Source organism: Oryzias latipes, chromosome 21, assembly GCF_053564925.1.
Source record: "Oryzias latipes strain Hd-rR chromosome 21, Olatipes_Hd-rR_3.1".
Taxonomy (NCBI): domain Eukaryota; kingdom Metazoa; phylum Chordata; class Actinopteri; order Beloniformes; family Adrianichthyidae; genus Oryzias; species Oryzias latipes.
Genome location: NC_136257.1, coordinates 8,137,102 through 8,159,429, shown reverse-complemented (window position 1 = coordinate 8,159,429; position 22,328 = coordinate 8,137,102). Strand labels below are relative to the sequence as shown.

Below are 22,328 nucleotides of genomic sequence, written 5' to 3'. Positions count from 1 at the left end.
CAAGCTGTTGTTTCTATATTAAATCTATTGTAGTTAGACGTTTGTGTGGACTCACAGTAGGCAGGTGTAATAAGCTCAGCGAAACAACTTCATCCCTGTTTTGGTGGAGCAAAGACTGCACATTAGTACTAGCAGGACTTGTCTTCTGTGTTCTGGGATGCCTTTTGGGACACTTCCATTCAAGATCCATTCCCTTTTCTCTCTTTGAAAATCTTATTAAAACTGGAAGGATGTTAGCAGATGTTAGCAGTATTAATTTATTCTGCAGTGACCTTAAGGCCAATTTAAATTACTATGTTACTACTTTGCTGGTAAGTATGAGGCGTTCCTATGGGAAAATGTTTTTTGGTTTGAACTTCTTTGTTTATTTCTAGGTTAACCTTTTTTTTGTTGGTGTTCTTGTTCACATTTCTTCCCTGTCTTATAATCATGCTTGACTTAAGTTTTCAAAGACCCAATCCAATAAGATTATTTTTTTAACATGCTCTTGTAGCCCTTTGCTCATGATGGAGGCCATGTATAAATGAAATAAAGAGATTAAAATTGCATTTCTTAGTATTTCTTTACTCAGATCGTTGTGAATCAGGAGCAGATGAAAAAATGCTGCTGGGAAAAGCTTGTAATTGTTGCATACAAAGTACATTTAGCACGCCACAAGCTCCTTGCTCCGCTCCATTCCTCTACATTCACTTGCAGACAAATAGATCCATGTAAGTCCTCGTTTTCCGCGTCTGACCTGGAATCTGGTTCCAAACTGTACGGCTGGATAGTTCAGTTATTCAGTTATCAATTTTTTTGGTTTGGTGTTGTGAGGGGATCTAAGCTAGCGGGAGAGCGTGTAAACAAAGGAATGATGGAAATGAGGAAGGTTTACTCCCTGCCAACAGTTCCTAGGTTTGAGTTTTGTCACAGTTTGTCCCAATTTTAAACAATGTCTTTTTTGATTTTGGCCATCTTTAAGTTTAACCTTTTTATTTTCTAAATTGGTAAATGGCGTATACTTGTATAGCGCCTTTCTTCCTACAAGGACAAAGCGCTTTACAGTCACAGACCCATTCACCCAGTCACACACACATTCACTCACACATTCACACACTGATGGCGGCTCCGCTGCCAAACACAGGCGCCTGCCTACCACCAGAGGCAAGGTGGGGTTCAGTGTCTTGCCCAAGGACACTTCGACTCATGGGCGTGCAAGGCGGGAATCGAACCTGCAATCTTATGATCATGGGTCGACCGCCCTACCGCTGCACCACTGCCACTTCCTTTTCAGTTTTTCTTTATTTGGATCCTTTGCGTCTTCATTCATGTATATTCAAATTCTTTTGTGTCGTAAAGCATGCAAACAACAAAAATAGGTATTTACAGGTTTCAATTCCCTTAATTTATTTAAAAAAAAACTTAAAAAAAAACTCCCAACCTCTGATTGTTATACACAAATAATTTAAAAAAATCTTTCTAATTCCACAAAATTAAACCATTCAGTATGTCTTTATTTAAATCCTATTTTTTTAAAATAATTCTGAAATCTTGTCTTTATGAATTCTTTTACAAAAATACCAAATTATTAAAGTAAGGAAAAAAATCAAACGCATGCACGTTTTAACTCATTTGTAATTGTGGCACCATCCCTGTCATACTTAAAGTAATTTTCACGAACTTATTAAAATTACGTTTGTATAAATGATGTCATTTCTACATGTTGCACCTTGAAGCATGAGTGCAGAATAAAAAGAAATTGCAAAATCTAGTGAAATTATTACAAATCATGTTATTTTTTCCAAGTTTTTAAGTTAGTGCAGATGGGCTCCAAATAACTTTATTAAAACTTAGCATTAAAAGATAAACAACTTCATATCCAGGATAGCTGCTGCTAGCTTTCAAATGTTATCTAAGTTCTGAAATCCTGTTGTAACAATAATGTTACAGGATTTTTCCTATACGATGTCCTGTGAAGGCTTGTCTATAAGGAAGTGCAAGCTATATCAATGTCACCAACAGATAAATTAGGGTTTTGGCATCTTATTATTTAAGGTTAATAAGTCCAACAGTCTGTTAACTCACATCATTTTATCCTAACTTAACACCGCAACTGGAGAGAAACAGTAAAGCTCTGTAAAAGTGTCCCAGACATACTCCTGATTGCATCTTTAATGTAACTCCCAGCCTCCATAGAGCTGCTGAATAAATTCTCTTAAACAGACTCACACTGATAATTCTTTGTCCTTTGACATCAGAAAGTACTTTGACCTCGTAGGCGTCTGTATGTCTTTGCCGCAACCGCACAGTGCTGCAGTATGTGGAGTAGTTTGCTGCAGAAAAAGCTGCTAACATATAGTCACCTGATTACTCCCATTCTGTCTGCAGTGATTTATGGAGCTACCTGTGTGCAAGTGTGTGTGAGTGTCTGCACCTGCTCTCTGTAAAGGAAACTTTAAATTAATGTCCTGTCGTGTGTCAATGAATAAGTGATGCCGTTAATAAAATATGATTGATTGATTGTAATAATAACACAATTTGGTGCATGATAGTGAGCTCAGAGTGGGAATTTGAGCGTGGGCAAAGTGTTAGCATGTGAGTTAGTGTATGTGTGTGTAAGTGGGGCATCAGTGATGAAGTGTTTGCTCTTGAACCCTCTCACACACCCCCCCCCCCCCCCCCCCCCCACACACACACACAGGAGTCATGAAAGTTTTACTGTTAGTTATCAGACTTTATTCTTTACTTTATTCTGAGCCTTTATTGTATTTATGTAAAATACAAAATCTTAGTTGTAGTACTATTTGGCTAGATAGCCTCAATATTGATTGATTGATTGATTGATTGATTGATTTGATCGATCGATTGATTTCAAGCATTGAAGTCAAAGCAACAAAGACTGTACACAGATTTTCTAAAACTCATTACAGTAATGATGAAATGCATAGATAAAAAAAATATGGAAAACAAAACAAAACAAAACAAAAGACACTTAAATCTAATTGCACCGGTAGTGTTAGGTTGGGGGATGTGAGGGGCTGTAAGCTAGGAGGAGAGCATGTACACAGAAAGATGACGGGATTTGGGGGCGGGCTTACTACACATCGACAGTCCCGCCCACATCTCGGAGGCAAAATTTTTAATGAACTCCTGCCTCTCTGCAGAAGCTATGTCCTAGAAAACGACACAGTTTTTTTTCTTCAATTCTCATAACATAATCATGATTAAAAGACCACTGGGTACGCTTTGAAAATAGATCAAAAGATGATCGGAGCGGGACTTTAGGTCACAAAATCACACAAGAAAATGAGCAATCCTGTTTGCTGTTATCACAGATGAAATGATAGGTACCACTTTCACATCAGTCTCTATTTAGCTTAGCTTAGCAGACTACTGTATGTCCCGTCCATCAGTGGAAGAAAGAACAGGCTTCCTGCTCCTAATCTCATTAGTTACATCCAGTGACTCTGTTCAAGGTTTTCTGAGAGTCTACTGCATGTTAGGTTCATGTAAGGGCCTGTGGTACATGGACGTGAACATGAAACAGCATTAAAAAAAAAGTGAAGCACAAAGGACGGAGCCGGTTCTTGTTCTGTCTCTGGCTCAATTCTGGAGTACTTTCTGGTGAACCATTGTGTGTAAAACCAAAGCAGGACAACATCTTTTTTTACTCTTCTCATCACAAATGTTTTAAAACCTGAAAGAAATGTAAACTTTCCAAACAAAGATTGGATTGGAAATAGTTTATTTCAAGCAATCAAAGCAGAAATTATATAAAAAACAAGACACACAATAGAAGTTTTAATCCATACAAAGATATATCAAACATAGGATAATTAGACATAAAAATTGATTACAAAAAACACATACGTTCAAATTCATTAGTAAATAGTTCAATTATTACACTTAAACATACTTAATAACATACTTGCTCTATTTAGATTTAAACAAGGACGACTATTGTACATGGAAGTAATTTGCTTGGTGTGGTTTTTCATTGACATTCTCTCCACTTTGGTGTTCCTCCACCTTCTCTAAACTACAATTTTCCCTCTGAAATACTTTAGACACTAAGACACTTTGGCTGTCCACCAAGGTGTGTGTGTCTGTTTATCTCATGTTTCTTCTTCCATTGGCTGAGTGGAGTAGCCATTGAATGTTTTATGAGTTAGCATGCTGAGAAGGAAGTGAAGTCATGGCGTTCTTCTCATCTTTCGGCCCAAATGACTTTTTTCATGCTGGATCCTCAAACACTTAACGACTCCTGTCGTCTATAGTCCTGCTTGTGTTTGGGAAACACATCATATTTGTGACCTCACCTGCTCCAGTATGAGTTGATTTTAGTCGTCATGTAGCAACACTCTGTTTTTGCTTGTTTCCTGTCATCCATTTGGTGACAATTGCAAAAATTGGATGATACCTTCAGAGGCTATTTGTGATGTTACACTAAAATAAAATGAAGATGAGATTTGGTGTCATGGGAACTTTGCCATTGATTCATCTAGTTGATATAAAAAAAAATGAACGTATGTAAACGTGATCATGTGATCTTCATAAAAGAGAAACAGAAATTGTAAAACTGTTATATCATTTAAAGATAAGCAATAATTTGGAGTTATGTCTTACTAAGTCAATTTTCCCATACAGTACATCAAGTACAGTAAACCCTTGTTTTTCGCGGGGGTTATGTTCCAAAAACAACCCGTGATAGGCAAAATCTGTGAAGTAGAAACCTTTATTTATTTATTTATTACAATTATTATACTCTACATTGAAAAGAAAGAACAAACCATTTTACAGGCTCAAGCATTTGTTTCACAAATAAAAGTACTTTAGAAATGTTTTTTTCAACAAATAACTTTTGTACTGTACAGTAAACCCTTGTTTTTCGCGGGGGTTACGTTCCAGAAAGAACCCGTGATAGGCAAAATCCGTGAAGTAGAAACCTCTATTTTTTTTAACAATTATTATACAATTAAATACTCTGTTATACATAGAAAAGAAAGAACAAACCATTTTACAGGCTCAAGCATTTGTTTCACAAATCAAAGTACTTTAAAAACGTTTTTTTTCAACAAATAACTTCTGTACTATCAAATAATAATTTGAAACATCGATGTAAACAGAAGGCTTCAAATCGCGGAGATTAGCCCCGCCCACCGCGACCCGAGAGTAATTGAATTAAACGGGAGAAAATTTAAAATGATCATGAAAAAATACAAAGTACAAACGGACAAATAGTGGCTCAGGTGTATTTTAATGCTCTTCAGTCTGAGAAGCTGCAGTGTTTTCTCCTTCTCAAGCCCGCGGTGCAGCTGTGTGTGTTTGTTCGGGAGAAGAACATAGTGATTGACAGTTGGCGTTGCTCTTTTTCTATGGGTTTTAGAGAAACTTGAAATTGCAAGATGATTTGCATGTACGTAATTTGGAAAGCTGATTTACATACTTGTGCATATTAAACTGCAACATTATTGACGCACAGGTAGAGAAGAAGCGGAGTGACTTTTTTAGCCAATCAGAATGCAGAACACAATGCACGATGCAAATCCGTGAAGTAGCGAAACCGTGAAAAGTAAACCGCGTTATAGCAAGGGATCACTGTACTGTCAAATAATCCACAAGTAATTCAAATAATTAATCCACAGAGCTAATGCAGACTCCATCCTTACCATGGTCTTGTTGCGGACAGTTGCAAACCGTTTTTCCATCCTTATTAAAACTAATTGCTGCTGTCGTCCTAATGTTTTTTTCTTCCTTCTTTATGGAACAAACGGCATATTCATTAATTCCGTAATGCCGACCTACAGCCGCATAGCTTTTACCTTCCCTTGACATGTCCAGAAGTTTAACTTTATCTACGATAGATAGCATCTTCCGCTGCCATTTGGGCCCTGCCGCAGGTGCTTTTTGTCGGTCCACAGCATTTTGTCGACATTATGTGTTTTAGAGAAACTCGTAATTGCAAGAGAATTTGCACGTACGTAATGTAAATTTGGCAAGCCTTTTTACGTACGCGTACATATTAAACTGCAACGTTATTGACGCACAGGTAGAGAAGAAGCGGAGTGACTTTTTAGCCAATCAGGATGCAGAACACAATGCACGGTGCAAATCCGTGAAGTATTGAAACCGTGAAAAGTAAACCGCGTCATGGCGAGGGATCACTGTATACTATGACCGGGTTCTGAACTTGCTAGAATAGGTATATACAAACTCATCAGACAAAACTCAAATCCATTAACCGCCCATGGGTTTACAAGAAAGGGCTGCATCCGCATGGAGGTTTACATCTCAAAAATGTTCTGGTTAAAATCCTGACTGACGTTTTTCTATATACAATTCCACATGCTCATGCAGAAGCAGTGCATTTTGCCGATACTGGACTGACAACCCATTTAAAGATCCACTCTGATGAAATTGTGCTTTTGATGTTTTTAATGTGTTCTTGTGGCATTTTTCTGATGATGGAGGACATATATAAAGACAGTTAAGCTTAAAATTGGGAATTGGAAGGTTGTGAATCAGAACCAGATGAAAAAAATGCAGTTTAAAAAAGTTTGTAGCTGTGGTGTAGAAGCCACAATCGCGGGTCACAAGCTTACTGCTCCTTTTCATTCTGATGTTTTCACTTTCATATGGGTAGATTAATGCAAGACTTTGATTTGGTCGTCTGAGCTGGTATTTGGCTCAGAACTGTACGGCTGGATACCTCCAATATTGCTCGCCATTTTTGTTGCACCAGTAATATTAGGTTGGGTTGTAAGGCGCTTTAAGCTAGTGGAAGAGAGTGTAAACAGAGGGATGATGGGAAGTGGAGGTAAGCTTTCTCCATGCCAAATGTCCTGGCCACAACTGAGAGGCGAATTTCTTCTGAACTGCTGGCGCTCTGCGGAAACGTCACAGAACGTCACAGGTTTTTAAAATTTTGGCTAAAGATGCCATAATCATAATTAAAAGACCACTGGGAATGCTTTTACAATAGATCAAATATGATCGATGTAGGACTGTAAGGTGTACCCCAACTTCAACAAAGAAATCTAGGGCTGGCTTCCAAGCCCCTGTAGTCCTTAGACAATGTGGGTGCAGAAATGAACGGATATGTCAGAAGTCAGAACTCTGTCTCCCCCTCTGGTCACCAGGAGGAACGATCCCCAGAGTTCCAGCCACAATTCCTGGATGCTGCACACCTGACTCTCATTCACTCAACCAACCACAGCACACTTAGGGACTGCACTGAGCTCAATCCAAAGTATTATTGTTTTTTTTTTTGTTATTTGGAGCTGAGCTCCTGTCTCCTGACTCTGTTTGCCTGCCCTGAACCTTGCCTGGATCCTGACTACTCTGTCTCTTCTCTGATGATCCTATGCCTGTTATTTACCCCTGCCTGCCTGACCCTGATTCAGCTTTGTGGACTTTTAGCTGAGCTAATAAACCTGCTGCGCTTGGATCCAGCCGTTTGCCTGTTTTTGTAACAGGATGAATGTTTGCTGTAGAAAGATTACAAACCCTGCTTGTGAAAATGATTAGATTAAAAAAAAGATCAAGCGTGAAGTCATTTGAAACCCAGGTATAAAGTAAGATGTAATGCTGAACGTTTCTTATTAGTGAGCTTGTTTTATTTTAACGTTCCTTAGTGGATAAGTGGTTTTAGCACATCACATATGACTACTCTCCTAGGAGTGGAGAATGTTAATAAATCCTGTTCCAATCTTCCTTTTGGATGACTGGAACTTTTTTTTTATTTTTAATATACAGAAATAATAATAAAAACAGGAATTAACTGAATTATGAGTGGAGCAATCTTAGAAATTTGCCCTGACAAGGCAACAATTAGCCAAGATGGGGAAAAAATAAGTAAATAAATTAATAAAGGTTGACAGAAGGTCAGATGAGCAACACAAAGGCTGGACTTAAATCTATGGAGGGAGCAATTAACGGATGATTGTGATTAGTAACTGAAACCAGGTGTGAACATGAACAGGGCAAAGCCGTGTAAGATAGCAAGAACATGAGATCAAGAAAAAGTAAAAAAGGAAACTTTATTATGGACACACATCCTCACAAATCCAATTATGGAAACTTTTTTCCTTTAAAAAGGGCTGCGCTAGAGGTTATCACACAAAGAAGTCCATTCAAGTTCAAATCTTTGCAGTCTTTTTAAATTGTTATCCAACATATATAGTTATATTGTTACAATTTCTGTCATATAAATACAAGCAGCAAGATCTGAAGCATTCATTCAAATCTTATTGACAGCTGTGATTAACCCATAGAAGATGGATGAGAAGGCAAAAAGAGAAGAAATAACTCACATTCCAAAAGAAATCGGAGTGTAGAAACACAGTTTTGAAGAGAAGCAGATCTGGGGCCTGTTTCAGAAAGGAGGTTCAACCAACTCTGAGGTTGAACTTGAACTCTGAGTTGGTCAATCGGGAGATTAACAACTCTGAGTTTTCTGTTTCAGAGAAGCTGATCCGAGTTAGATCAATCAACTCTGAGTGGACTGATTCGGAGGTGAGCGTGCGCACTGCGTCTATAAGAAGCCATTATCAATGGAGCGCAGATATCACGAGTCACCATGGCAACCGTGAAAAAAAGAGGTCTGCGTATTTTTCGCCAGCTGAACTTGACGTGCTGCTGCAGAGTTACAGTGAATATGAGCACATATTCCAGAAGAAAAGCAACACCGCTGCATCTGCAAAACAGAGACAGTTAGCGTGGGAAAACATAGCTGCTCAAGTTAATGCGCAAGTTTGCATTTAAATCATTGTTATAAAACATTGGCTGTAATAACTTTTTAAATAGCGTAAGGAGTGAAATAAAAAATGGCGATGTTCAGGTGTACTTTTGAAGTGTTATTCCTGGTGTAAATGCATGAAATGCTGCATAGTGTACAGAACCAATCTGGGGGAAAATGCATTTAACGTTGATAATGTTTAGAGGACTTTTTTGTTAACCTTCCCCTCTTGCAAACGTTGGTCAGTTTAATATTAATACATGCAATTGTGTTTTTAAAAGTGAACTTTTGTCTACTGTTGAACCTTTTGCTGCGCGACGACTTCTCCTTTCTTTTCTCTCGTCTTTCCGACAGTGGTCAGAAGCGCAGGGGAGATTTCCTTCAGGGCCGAAGGGAATTCTCCTTCGGGGTTCACTTCCCGTTCGAAACCCTCAACCTCCAGAGCGGATTAAGAATGACTCCAAAACAGTTATTCTGGGAATGACACCTTCCCTTTATTTAACTAAGTGCTCCGCTCCGTCCCCCCCCCCCCCCCCATCTGCACCTGCACTCGCCCCTCCCCTTCTCTCTCGTGGATCGCACCCCGCTCAGCACACACACACTGCAACACTACCCGTGTATTGATCAAGTGGTATAGGTTTATATGGGATTAAGAAAGTAAGCAGTGCTAGCAAATTGTGTTTCCAGAAAGTAATTGTTACATTAATCTAATTCAATGTCCCTGGTTTCATTTTCATGTAGATGCAATCCTGCAGGAATTAAAAGAACATGGCAGCAGCTAAAAATGAAGTATAAACATAATTCAATCAGGTCAAATGTGAGCATGTCATGGATGTAGGCTTTGTTGACAATATTTGACATATGAAACATCTACATAGCAATACATATCTAATGTTGTTTTCATTTTGTATATGTGATTGACTGCAACGAAAAACGGTAAAACTCAAAACAAAAACGTATGAGGAAATGACAAAAAATCAAGTCTTCTCAAAATCCTCTCACGAGGTAAATATAATTCTCTATGAATTAATGCAGCCTCTTCGTCTATTGGGTCCTCCAAAAAAGAACAAGCCATTCTTGTCACTTAGACCGTCTCTGTGTGACGGAAATGTGGGCAATGAAGGTTAAAGCGAAAAATACCACTTCGTCTTTAAAAAGGGGAGGAAACCGGCAGAAACTTTGAGTTTGGAGAATAAAACCTGCTCCCGACCAGGTTAGGTTCACAGCATAAGTAACCATGGATACGGACTCCGAGTAAAAGTTACCTCTCTTTCAGAAACGGGTTTGACTTACTCTGCTTTCTCTGGTTTAACAAACCTCCCATTCTGAAACGGAAAACCCAGGGTTTCCCTGATTTCAGGGTTAATGCACTCAGAGTTTACACTTAACCTCCTTTCTGAAACAGGCCCCAGGTCTGAACCGTAGTTTTTAAATGTATATGCAGCACTTCTCTGTTTGTCAATTATTGATAGTGATGGACCTTCATAAACATCTGGATCCAGCCCAGTTACATAGAGTTGCTATGTTCAGGCTCCAAATAATCTTTCTTCGCTTTGTGTTTGCTGTTGATGGATGTACCTAAAAGATCACTCAGATGAAATGATTGTTTTTGTTGTTTCTAGCACGTTTTGTGTCGTTTTTCTGATGGAGGACATATGTCAATACAATTAAGCTCAAAATTGTATTTTTGAGCATTTCTTTATTCAAATTGTTATGAACAGCCAAGCAAATGTTTGAAAACTGGTCTTCTTCCCCCTTTGGGCACACATCCTCAGGTGTGTGTAAGGTGCAGATAGCTGATGGAGTATCAATACCTACTGTATGTTTTGTAGCGGGTTGCAATTCTAAGAAGAGAGTTATAAATGTTGACATCTGGGTCAAAAATAAATGACTTGATAGCTCCTATGTTGCTCGCCGGTTGTGTTGCACCGGTTATGTTAGGTTGGGGGTGCGAGGTTCTGTAAGCTAGCGGGAGACCACGTAAACAGAGAGCTCTTAGCAACGGCAAGGGGAAGGGAGGCGGGGTTGCTGTGCGCCAACGATCCCATCCACAACTCGGAGGCCAATTTTTACTGTACTATTGCTCAGAAACTATGTCCTAGAAAACAAGAGTTTTTTGACTTTGGCTAAAAAAAACATAATCATAACTGAAAGACCACGGGGAACACTTTTACAATAGATCAATATCACATTTCCAAAATCTTTAGATACATAAAAGATTGGTTTCAACTCCTATCAGACTGCTGTAAAATAGTCCAACTGCTGCCGGAAAAATGCTTTCTTCACCTGCATGAGCTAAATTATGAAACCCAGAAGCAGCTGAACCATAAAGTATTAAAGTTCTGCCTCGTCTGCTAAACAAACTGTGATTTCAAAAATCTGCCAGGAGGTGCAAAACCTTCAATGACACAAAAAGGCTGAAATAGAAGTCAATCAAGTGGAAATGCTTTCAATGTGCATCCTTTGTGCTGCGATATTCTCCCCCTCATGGTAAAATCAGAGATCGGAGGATTTCAGAGGGTCTTTTCACCAAGGTGGGGTGAAGTCAGACTATAGATGTTTTGAAGACGTGAACGTTAATCTCTATTATTAGACCGCAGATTATACCAACGGAGCTCAAACTCGCGCACACAGACACTAACGCAATGCTTATCTGTGGATTATAATCCCAATCCCACAATCCCCTTTTAGCTCAACCAATCATGTCCCAACAGATCCTGCACAGTCTGCTGGGTAACCTACATGCAGGCGGGTGTGGGTTTGTGTCTTTAAACATTTAAGAATTATATGTGGTGTGTTTTGCGGCAAAGTCTGACAGTCTATGGAGGAGGAACAACATCTACCAACTAGAATAAAAAAATATACACGCCAGCTATGAACAAAGATTTACTTAAAAAATGTATAATACAACAGATTTCTTTTACAACCAGAGTGTCAAACATGTAGAACCAATTTTTCAAAATAAAAGTTTTTGACCAATCAAATAAAGGAATACACCATACTGACACAAAGTAGGATCTCAACACTCAGGACTTTTGGTGTCCAGAAAAACAGCCCAAACTTAAATAAGTAGAGATCTTAGGAATTCAAGAAAAGATACATTTTTGATACAGAAAGATGTGCATGAATAAATCCTTCAATTTTTGGCAGTTAGGCTCTGGTCTGGTGACGTCTTGTGTGCTTGAGATAAACTTGGACCACAGATGCCCAGAAGCAGATGGCGCAGCCATGCCAAAGCATTGTTCCAGGTGGAGAAAGGGGCCCTCAAACCATCTAAATGGCAGAGAGACAACCATTCATGAATTTAAAAGCGAAAATATGATTGTAAAAGGCCGAGAAGAAAATACCAGCAATTTAGCAGTTGGTTCAGAGCTTTGACTGTTTAAGAGAACTGGACTGAGTGGCCTCCCCCCACTCATGTTCCAAATAGGAAGTAAGAAGAACCACAATCCCATAGACTTCTATTGAGAAATAAACAGCTATTACTTCATAGTCGTAATATCTGTCATAATAGCCATTCTTGCTCTGATACATTTTTCACCTGTTCTTGATAATACTGCTTTTTTTTCTGTGGGGCAAATTATTCAAGATATAAACTGACCAATCAGATGCCTCTATAAAAGTAGGAGGTCTCACGTCGAACGTTGAAAAGATTTATTTGACAGATTTCGTGTAGCCCGCTATCAAGTGTACTACTCCCAACAAGCTCACTCCTGATTGGCAAGAGTGGTTGCCATAGAAAGGATGACTCGGACCGACTTGGACCACTTACTGCTTACTGGCAATTTCTGTCTCCAACATGGTGATGTCAACTGAATGTCAACTAAACTGAATTAATTTGTTTGGAACTGGAACTAAGCAATTTTCTATGGACACGCGCTCGGTGTAGTTCCCATATACAGTCAGTCTGTGGTTCAGAGTGAGGGCCTAATAATGAATAATGGAGTGTAGAGGGACGTTACAACCCAGCATACCTGGGAGTGAGGTAGGTCTTGCGCCAAACCTTAACTAAGAGGGAAAAAAAACTGTGGTGAGACAGAATAGGATTGTCAGATCTTTAGAATATTGTACAAATTAAACATGCTATAAACTAGAAATACAAACAAATTAAGTTTAAAGTAATTTTTACTAGATAATATGTGTGTGTTTTTAGTTAAATGTGACTAAGAATATCCTATAAATATGTCGGTGATTTAGAGGACTTTTGCTTCACCGCTCCCTCTGCAGAGAAGGAGTGGTGGGGCCAGAGTGGAGTGGGAGGTGGTCCTTGAGCATGGGGTGCCCTTGAGGGAGTTCAGCCCTGGATTTCTGTGTTCTCTAAGAGTAGAGGTTCACCTTGAGCTGAGGCAGTGAAGTCTTGATGAAGTGCTGGAGCTATTTAAACGCACCGCGGCCTGATCTGGAGGCTGGATGGAACAAACCCACCGTGCCTCCTGCTCTCCGTCTGTGCTTTGTGTGTGTGCTTCTCATCCCTGAACCATAAAACATGATGTCACACATGAGAGGCTTAAGTTCACGCACACACACATACGCGCTCACCGTCACATTTCTACTCCAGAGCATGATCCGTGTTTAACCCCACATTTTGAGAGGGAAAACAAACACACCCAGGAATAGCAAACATGCATCAAAGCAGCAACATTTAAGCAAATTAACTCAGAGCAGTGAGCTTCCACATGCTATCATATCTTCCAGGGGTAAATAGTAGGCATGAAGTGAGTTCCATAAAAATTTCATAAGTTTGCTGCAGAATAGTGTTAGTGGATATTTTAGCTGATAACACAAGCCAAAAAGGCAGACATGGTAGATAACCAACCAGTTTTAGCCATTTTTAGAGCCTTTAAGGAATTGACCTGCATGCAAAAGTGATGTTTACACAAATATACAGTTATGTAGATGTAGTCTTCTTACCACATTGCACCAGTTTGAATGGAAACAAAAGCAGAAATGTTCAATCCTAATAAAAAGAAAGAAGTCAGTATTGCTTTCAGGTGTTTTCAGCATTCATTTGACCATGTTACACAGAAATAAAATAAATTTAGGATATTTAGTATTTAAAGCTGGAATTTAATTTCAACTTAACCCTGTTCAGCTGCACAATTTATTCCAAGGATGGGAATTTAGGAGACCTAGAATCAGCAGCACAACTTTCTTCTATTCTTTTTATAGAAGACACATCTGACTTTCGCTCGAAGATAAGACCCCATTAAAAAAAGAGCAGTCTGTGATGGCATACTTTCAATAGATTACGCAAAAGAAAAACATCAATTTCTCAACATATATTTGTATGCTCTACCTTAATTTTTACAGACAAACTTTACAAATCTACAAGTGCCTTGTAGATTCCTCCACTCTGAGCCACATGATGCATTTTTTATTATCTGTGAGAAAACTTTGTTAATGCTACCTTTTTTCCAGAAATATTTTTCCCTGCACTGTGTTTGTGAACACACAACCCACAAATGCAGTTACTTCAATGAAAAGAGCACAGGGCGTTGTGATACCTTAACAAATTATGCATGGTCTTTCACGTTTTCCAATTTTTAGATAAAATATAATGAGTAAATAAAATTATGAAGGGAAGGGTCTATATTTTAAATCCAGCTTATTTATTAGGGACTAAATCATAACAGAGGTTATCTGAAGTTACTAAGAGGAAAGGGAAAAAAATTTAATTGATGGTTAAAATCCAATTCATTCTAAATATTTCAGATCATTGTAATCTATTTCAGTCCAGATAATTCCAATGAGGCCAGATTATCTTAATTGTATGCTAATGACCTTACAATATGCCCTGTGACAGACTGGGAGCTGTCGCCCAACAGTAGCTGGACAGGCTCCAGCAACCATGTGACCCTGAACCGGAAAAAGACTGGCATAGAACACGCATGGCTGGCACATATAGATGACCAACAGATGTTTGGTGTAATCTCCACATTGCACAAACAAAAGGCCACGGTGGAGAGGAAAACTCTCTGTAAATGTAAGTTTAGAAAGAAAGAGTGACTATCTGTTGTGGGCTGTTGGGGCCTGAGAAGAACGAGACAAAAAACAAACAAAGAAAACTACAAGACCATTTCTAATAAGACAAACAAGCAGGTTAGTAAATTGGAGAAATAAGATACGAGGAAGGACACAAACAAACCACAAAGCTATGGTTCACCTGTTTCAGGACAAAAGAGATGAGCTGTACGTTAGTCATGTGCACCCGGGCAGTTGGCCTGCATGGTGGCTGTAGGTTTTTGGGTTGTCCGGGTCCATAGAAGGTCAAAGACAGGAGCAGCTGCATCTTGAAGGGTGGTTTGCAGTTCCCTTGAGGCTTGCGTAGCTACGTAAAGGGACACCATGAAGATGGAAGGTACTATTGTCGTGCCCGTTGTAAGGTTATCGTAATCATACCCAGTTATGATGTATGGGTGATGCACCCTTGCACTCTTGTCATTAGTGAGGTGCACATACTGCCCCCTTGCTGACAGCGTGTAAATGCTGCATGCAGGGGGGGAGGGGGGGGGGGGTTCAGCTGATGCACAAGTGCCTGTAGGTTGTCCGTAGGATGTCCCCACAAACTATGCTCTGATTGTCTAATTTCCTAACTGTCAGGCTGCACTTATCACTTGAAAAGGACTAACGAGTTCCTTGTGCTGTGTGTAGCTTACCTGGAAGTAGATCTTCCTTGAAATTGCGCCAAAGCTTCACTAACTAACTGATGAACTACATAAACCAAAGCTTTCACTTACACAGCAGTTTGGAAAAATTTTATATTTGGAAGTGTATTGCATTTAATAAAAAAAAGAAACAAAAGCAAAATAGCAAACAACTACAGACAAGCTGGGCGCTAACTTCATCTATGCGTGAAAACTAAGTTCATAATATAAATAATACTTCCCCAACGTTTTGCCCTGTAAAGTTTGTTGATAAAGCTGGAAGAACAAACTGTTGATGTCATGATGAACACGTAAACAAAATGGACATGTCTATGGCCATATTTTGTTTTTTTAACTTTTACTTGTAGGTCATCTTAAAGTTTTCATGATCATATGTTAGTTCATAGTTTTTTGCCTTTGTAGTTCTTAAAAAAAACACGTAAAAAAAAGAAAATGAAGATCACCTTCAGTGATGAAAGTCTTCCGGGAATTCCCGGAAATCCGGGTTTTTGAGCAAACCGAACGTACTTTCCGGGAAATAAAGACCTGATCTCTACGGACAAATCGCTTTCCGGATTAAAAAATGGTCTGAAATCAGCTAATTTTAGCTTTATTTTCTATATTTCTCCGCAGATCGCTTCCTCTATGGTCGTGGCCATCTCTCGTCTTCCCGGCCTAATTGACCAATGACGGGACGTTTTAGTTGCTTTCGGATGCGTCGACGGGTCTGATTGGCTCTGTCTGCACCACGTGGTCAGCGTGACTTGCTTCCCTAGAGACCAAAACTGGCGGACCCACGCTAAACTTTCACAAACACATCTGAAGAGTTTGCGATCAAATTTGTATTAAAATAATGGCAGGCATCGTCATTATTGAGCGTGGTCACGACCTCAGTTGTGAGAAGACGATAAAAAACAAATTGAAGTGGTCTTGGCTGGAAAAAAAAGATTTTTAAGGTAGTGTAGGTCAAATACTTTTTTGTGTAAAATAATCTCAAAACCACATTTTGAAATAATTTCAATTTTAGTTTTGAGTTTCAGTTTTTATTTTGAATACATTTCTTTATCTAATTTATTTGTATTTCCTAATTACCATGATTTACTTCAGTATAGTTGACATTAATTACAAGTATTTGATGGTTTGGACCCGCACTCCCTTAAAAAATAATGTTTACAATGTTTAGCTTAGTTTGTATGTTTGTTTTGATATTTCCCAGATTACTTAGTATTGGTGTTAAAGAATTGATGTATTATGTTATAGAATTATAGTTTAAAGCAGATCCCATATTTTGATGTAATTATAGTTTGAGAAAACAGTGCAAGTGGATGTTGTACATCAGTCATTTCTAAAGCAGAAATAATGTATAAATAACTGAGGTATTTTCATAGAATATCATAGTTACTGGTGTTCTTTTTGCCATTTGGGGCTTTGATGTTACTATATTTTAGCAATTGTATGTTTTGCAGCTTTAAGGAAAAGCGTAGATTGTAGGATTGTGTTACTTTGAGCAATTTTCCAAATTCTTTTTTGGGACCAGCAAGTCCTTAATGGAGAGTCAAACTAGGGGTTTGAATGACAAATCATGATGCTCCAATTAGTCTTAGTTTCTTGATAAAGAAGTGAATAACTAGCTGCCAGAATGCACCAGAATGCATCTAAGACCACGTATTTTTCCAAAATTTCGCTCTGTGCCCGCCATATCGCTCAAAGAAAAGTTCAGGGATTTTTTCCTTACCTGACTTTCATCACTGTTTATTGAATGCACTCTCATAGGTACACAACAGACAGTATAAGCAGTCTCATAGCTGCTTTTTGAATGTGTTTGCATGTGTAATGCTTACTAAAGACACTTTCCTCTTATATTCATATTTTTGGGACCTTTAGGGGTTAAAAAAAGGCAAACTATTCCACTCAACTTTAAAAAGTGAGGTTGAGTTAAGTTTTGTGTCAGTGCTCTCAGAAATGAAGGTCTTCTTTGTGCGTAAATAAGCATGTCTGCTGTTGCTACACTCGTTTTCATGTCAATAGAGACTGCTGTCTGGACTTCCTGCAAACCTGTCTGTCCAGCTGTCTGATGTTAAACTTTCACTTTGGTGACAAAAAAAACTTTGTCTCTATGACTCTTTTTCTGCAACTTTCAGGTGTAGAGGTCATGGACAGTGTAGTAAAAGTTATTGTGAAACACTAGTTTTCTGACTCAAATGGGTAATTTTGCACCAAAAAAAGTTGTGCATCTTGTTTTTTTTCCAACTTTATTCTTAGCATTTTCAGGAGGAAAAGAACAGATGAAATGAATTTGTGTTGTCCTTAGAGACTTAAGGTTTGAACCCCCTGCAGGTCTTCCAATTCACTACAGGCTCTGATGAAAGTGGGTTGCTGATTCTGTTGGTTTTTTGCTGTTTTGAGTCTCGGGTGTTTATGAAAAACACTGTCAGTCAACTGTTGAGTTGACTTCATTTGGCTCATCTTCCTGCACTCGAGAAGGTTTTAGGATGAAAGAATTGTAAAGATACAAAGAATGTTGATCAGACCAACTAATGGATTCAATGTTGGAAAATACAGCAGAAGGTCAGCATGTCATCTATAGAAATATTGCAGTCTTTGTTTATATCATTCATTTTATACACCCTTACAGTTTCAAAATAATATACATCTTAGGTCAGAATTTCCAGTAAACACAGCTGAACAAAACACATTTTTGAGCAAAAACTTATTTGTTTTTTGACCAGCATTGAAAGGCCATGAATTATAAACCACGTGTTACTATTTTCTTTTCTCAAAAACTTCTATAAGTTTATTCTAAAGAGATTAGTTTCAGGTCAGAGCTAGTCTAGTCAAGGTTCTGATGTGAAAAAATAAAAGAGTTTGTTAAATGTGACCCTGCAAAGCGTTTTGGACTCTGTGAAATCACAGACAAAAGGAAGTGCCATAGTAGGAGGTCATATTCTGTTTTTCCGATGTCTCTATAGATCTGAGTCCACTAGGGACAAACATTGAAACTAGGTCTTACACTTTGTTCCAGCGTCTTCACTGCTCTTGGCTTCTGGTCTATTTGGTATGTGTATGGGGATGTTTAAGCGTGTGTGTGCACGCGTGTTATTACCATCTCCTGGCCTCAGGGTGGGAGAGCCACTCTCAGACCACTCTCTGTCTTTTCACATTTCTATTAGTTTCTTTGTCCCGCTGTCCCCTCAGGTTTATGTGTGTGTTTGTGTGCTGAACAGTTCTCTTTCAAGAAATGCTGTCGTACATCAGCGACCACTGTCCCTTTATCTTTAACACTAGGAGGAGTAGATGCTTTCGGCCAATCAGATGAGCCCCTTATTCGTCTGTTGTTTGCAAAGTAACTGAAAGATTTGACGAGGAAAGCCTCATAGCATTTCCCTTTGTGTTTTTCAGCTAACAATATCGTTAGGCTTTAAAACTTGGGGGAAAAACATACTTTTGTTCACTAAATAAAAGCATACTGATCTTGAATAGTTGGCATACATTTTGCACGTAGGAGGGTTTTACGTTACAAATAAATGTTAGAGGTGGTGCATAACTGAGGCGGATGTTGCCTCTTGACCTGAAATGCTCATTGTCTAACAGGAATTGTTCCATTTTTTTTCTCCACACAATAAACGTTGATTAAATCTTTTTTATTGTGCGCCTTCTTTTTGATGTGTTTTTATTTTTCAGTTTCTGGGAGACTGAGAAGAAAACTGAAAATTAAAGCATGAACGGTCAGATTGAGCAGATCGTGGTGTCTGCTACTGTGACTTCCACTGCTCATAATAACTTTGGGATATTGTAAAAAACTCAGTGGATGTCATTTACAGTGTTTGTTCACTTCAGACTTTATCAGGCAACTGTATTGGACACACCTCGTGTTGTATTTTCCACATAACGGTCTCACTCTGTACTGTGTGCCTTATTTATTAGGGTAAAACCAAAAGATTCTAAAAGGAAAAACCTTTTTAATGTGTGGTCAATTTCAATAGTCTGTGGGTAGAAGCTGATTTTTGCCAGTAAGTCATTCCAAGTTCAACATTCAAACAGCCATGAACACATCCTGGCGCTTAATAAACGAGCAGTGCCACCTTGCCATAGCGCGCCTTTGGGTTAATAGCAGCGATCAGATGTTGCAGGCGAACTTGGTGTGTCTCAAAGTTTTGTCAGGAGACCTGCATCGAGACACAGAACTACTAGCAGAGTTTGTGAAAGACCCAGGATTGAAGCCCCACCAGTGACAGAAAGACCTCTGCATTCAGACATGGTTTAGCAAATGCCACACAGCTGCAGGCCTGTTTACCAGACGGGAGGGGTACAAGGGTTTTTAGACAAACCATTCACAACCGACTTCACCGCTTTTACTTTAACACCAGATGACCGTTGCAGGCGACTCCTCTGACACCAAGACACCGTTGTGAATTTTTGCAGTTGACAGAAGACCATGTGACCTGGACATTGCAGGAATGTAAACCGTCCTGCTCACTGGTGAGTGTCGGGTCACCTTGCACAGAAATGATGGTCTTGAGCGTTGCTGGAGAAGGCGAGGTGAGCGATACCCTGAAGTCAACATGGTCCCCAGGGTTGGCTTGGTGGAAGAGAAGCAACATTCTGGACAGGCATCGCCAGTCAGAACAAAACCCATTTGGTTATTGTAGATGACCCAGTTACTTCAGGTTCCTACCTCAGTGACATCATAGAACCCATCATCATCCCCCAAATCCACCAGTACCAGAATTATCACAGCTGGACATCAGGAGGTCAGAGTGCCTCGTATGATTTGGCCAGCAATGACCCCTGACCTAGAGCCCATAAAGCATGTCTGGGACCAGCTGAAGGATTGAACCCCATCATATAGTGACCTGGCAGAACTGCATGTTATGGAGTCCCAAACTGCTCATAATTAAATAAATAAATAAATATGACCTTGTGCAATCACATAATCAACCAATAAATCCTCCACGTTATTCTCTCGGAGCTCCTCTCTGCTCTGTAGCTAACACAGCTCTGCTGTCTATGCTCATAGATCCAGTCTGTCGTCACATCTGTTCACCTTACACGCGATCACTGTGGCGGCTCCCGGAATGCGAGCTGGCGGCAGGAAAGAGGCCCGCTGCGGAAATCGGAACCATTCTGCTCGGGCCTCCTGATGACCTTATGATATTTTTGATTTTCATGGAGACAATAATTATAAATCTGGTCCTCTGGTTTTATTTTACCCTCTCCGGTTAACCCGGGACAGCATGGTTTGAAACTCAGTCAGGGATGGAAAAACCGCTGAAGCGGCTGTCATCAATGGAGCTGAAGCTGGGATGATCTCATGAACTCTAACATGGAAACAGGATTGCCATGTAGAACTCTTCCAAATAAACACACCTGATCTCTCAACATTCTCCATGTCTTCAATGCAAATGTAAATGACATAAACATGGACACCGCTCCATGTAGCGACCAGATTAAAAAAATTAGCTTGTAGCTCCGCCCACACGCGGCCTGGTGCGTTAACGGAGCTCCAGTACATAGAAGCTTAGTGGAAATCCAACAGCCACCCAGCCTAACTTGGACCACTACTATATGTTCATGAGAAAATAAAAACCGTCAGACTGACCCTAAAACCTGGCAAATTATGCCTACCCGCCCAAAGCCATTCATACCCGTAAATATAGAACCAAAACCGCCCAGTTTCTTGCAAAACTGTGGATGTGTTGAGGTGCACACTCCCACCTAGTGTTGACAGGTGTGCATTGCGCGTTCACTGAAGTGACTTCGATCGATGTAGTTAGGGTGCTGGTGCTTTCGTGTAGCCAATTACAAAAGTGTCTGCGCCTTGTCTGGTTTGATTGACAGACAGACTCATTCTGCTGAAAATGCTCATTATGAAATAAATAAGTCATTCTGAAAAACAGCAATGTGAAATTAAAACAAAGGTACTTTGGAAAATTTTGATTTTGAAATCCGAGTTTTTGAGAAAAAAACCCCCATAGAATTATAATAATATTCAACATGACTAAAAGGAATATCTTAAAATGCTGTTTTAAAATAATGAAGAGGTTTTTAAAGCAAAATGAAATATATTTAACAATATGATGGCTAATTTAAAATCTGTGCACAGGTTTTTCACAATTTCATAATCTTTTTATATATTTATGAGAGATTTATTAGTTGATGATGTGATTGCACAAGGTCATATTTATTTATTTAATTATGAACAGTTTGGGACTCCATAGCATGTAGCACTTCAAAAGAGTGAAATTAGTTGCTACAGAACAAGCTGTCATTGCTGACAATGATGGAAATACTTGCTACTGACATGGTCAATATTTTTACTTGGATTTATCTTTATTATTGTCTTAGCTAATGAAAAGGATGTTTCTTACCATTCATTATTAGTATCAAAGGGAACTTTGACATATTTCATTAAAATTCAGACAAAATAGGAAAAACACTGATGTGAACAACAATCTCCCTAATGTATTGTGAATATTGTAATCCAAGAAGTTACTGCTGAGGGGAGAGAGTTATTACTGAGTACGGTATTTTAATCTATTAAGAAAAAAATATAATGATTAGGAGTTTTTTTTTTTACTCAATGCTCTCAAAGTTGTGTTGTATATCATGTAATAGTGGTTGGGCATCCTGGAATACAAAACAACAAAATGGGGATGTGGTACTCATATTGACAGAAACACATGCAAGAGTAGAATGTTTTCCAGCGGATACAAAAACAGGATTTCCTGTTGTTAGCATAATAATTCTAAACCATGAGCAGCTGTAGAGTTGACAGCAGAACCCAGATGGTCAAGCACGGCTAACAAATAGAAGTGAACACATGGCAGATGAAGTAGTACGGAAGGATTAAATGTGTTTCCATTGATTAAAATCAATTTCAATATGCAGCAATAAAAACTCATAAATTAAAATAATTAAATTTTTTTCTACTTTAATACTTTCTAAGTTCTTGTGTGGTTAAAAAAAAT

At 38.9% G+C, this 22,328-nt stretch overlaps 1 protein-coding gene across 2 annotated transcripts in view; it reads left to right on the top strand.

Annotated features, from left to right (window-relative positions):
- Positions 1–22,328, top strand: part of znf385b (zinc finger protein 385B) — a 67,352-nt gene that overhangs the window by 3,183 nt on the left and 41,841 nt on the right. The window contains exon 1 of one of the 2 annotated variants that reach the window (XM_078939684.1): positions 172–311. The exons of the other annotated variant lie outside the window; for it this stretch is intronic. The gene's annotated coding sequence lies outside the window, so the exon portion shown is untranslated. Of the gene's footprint in view, positions 1–171; positions 312–22,328 lie in introns of those variants that run through there. 2 annotated transcript variants of the gene reach the window in all.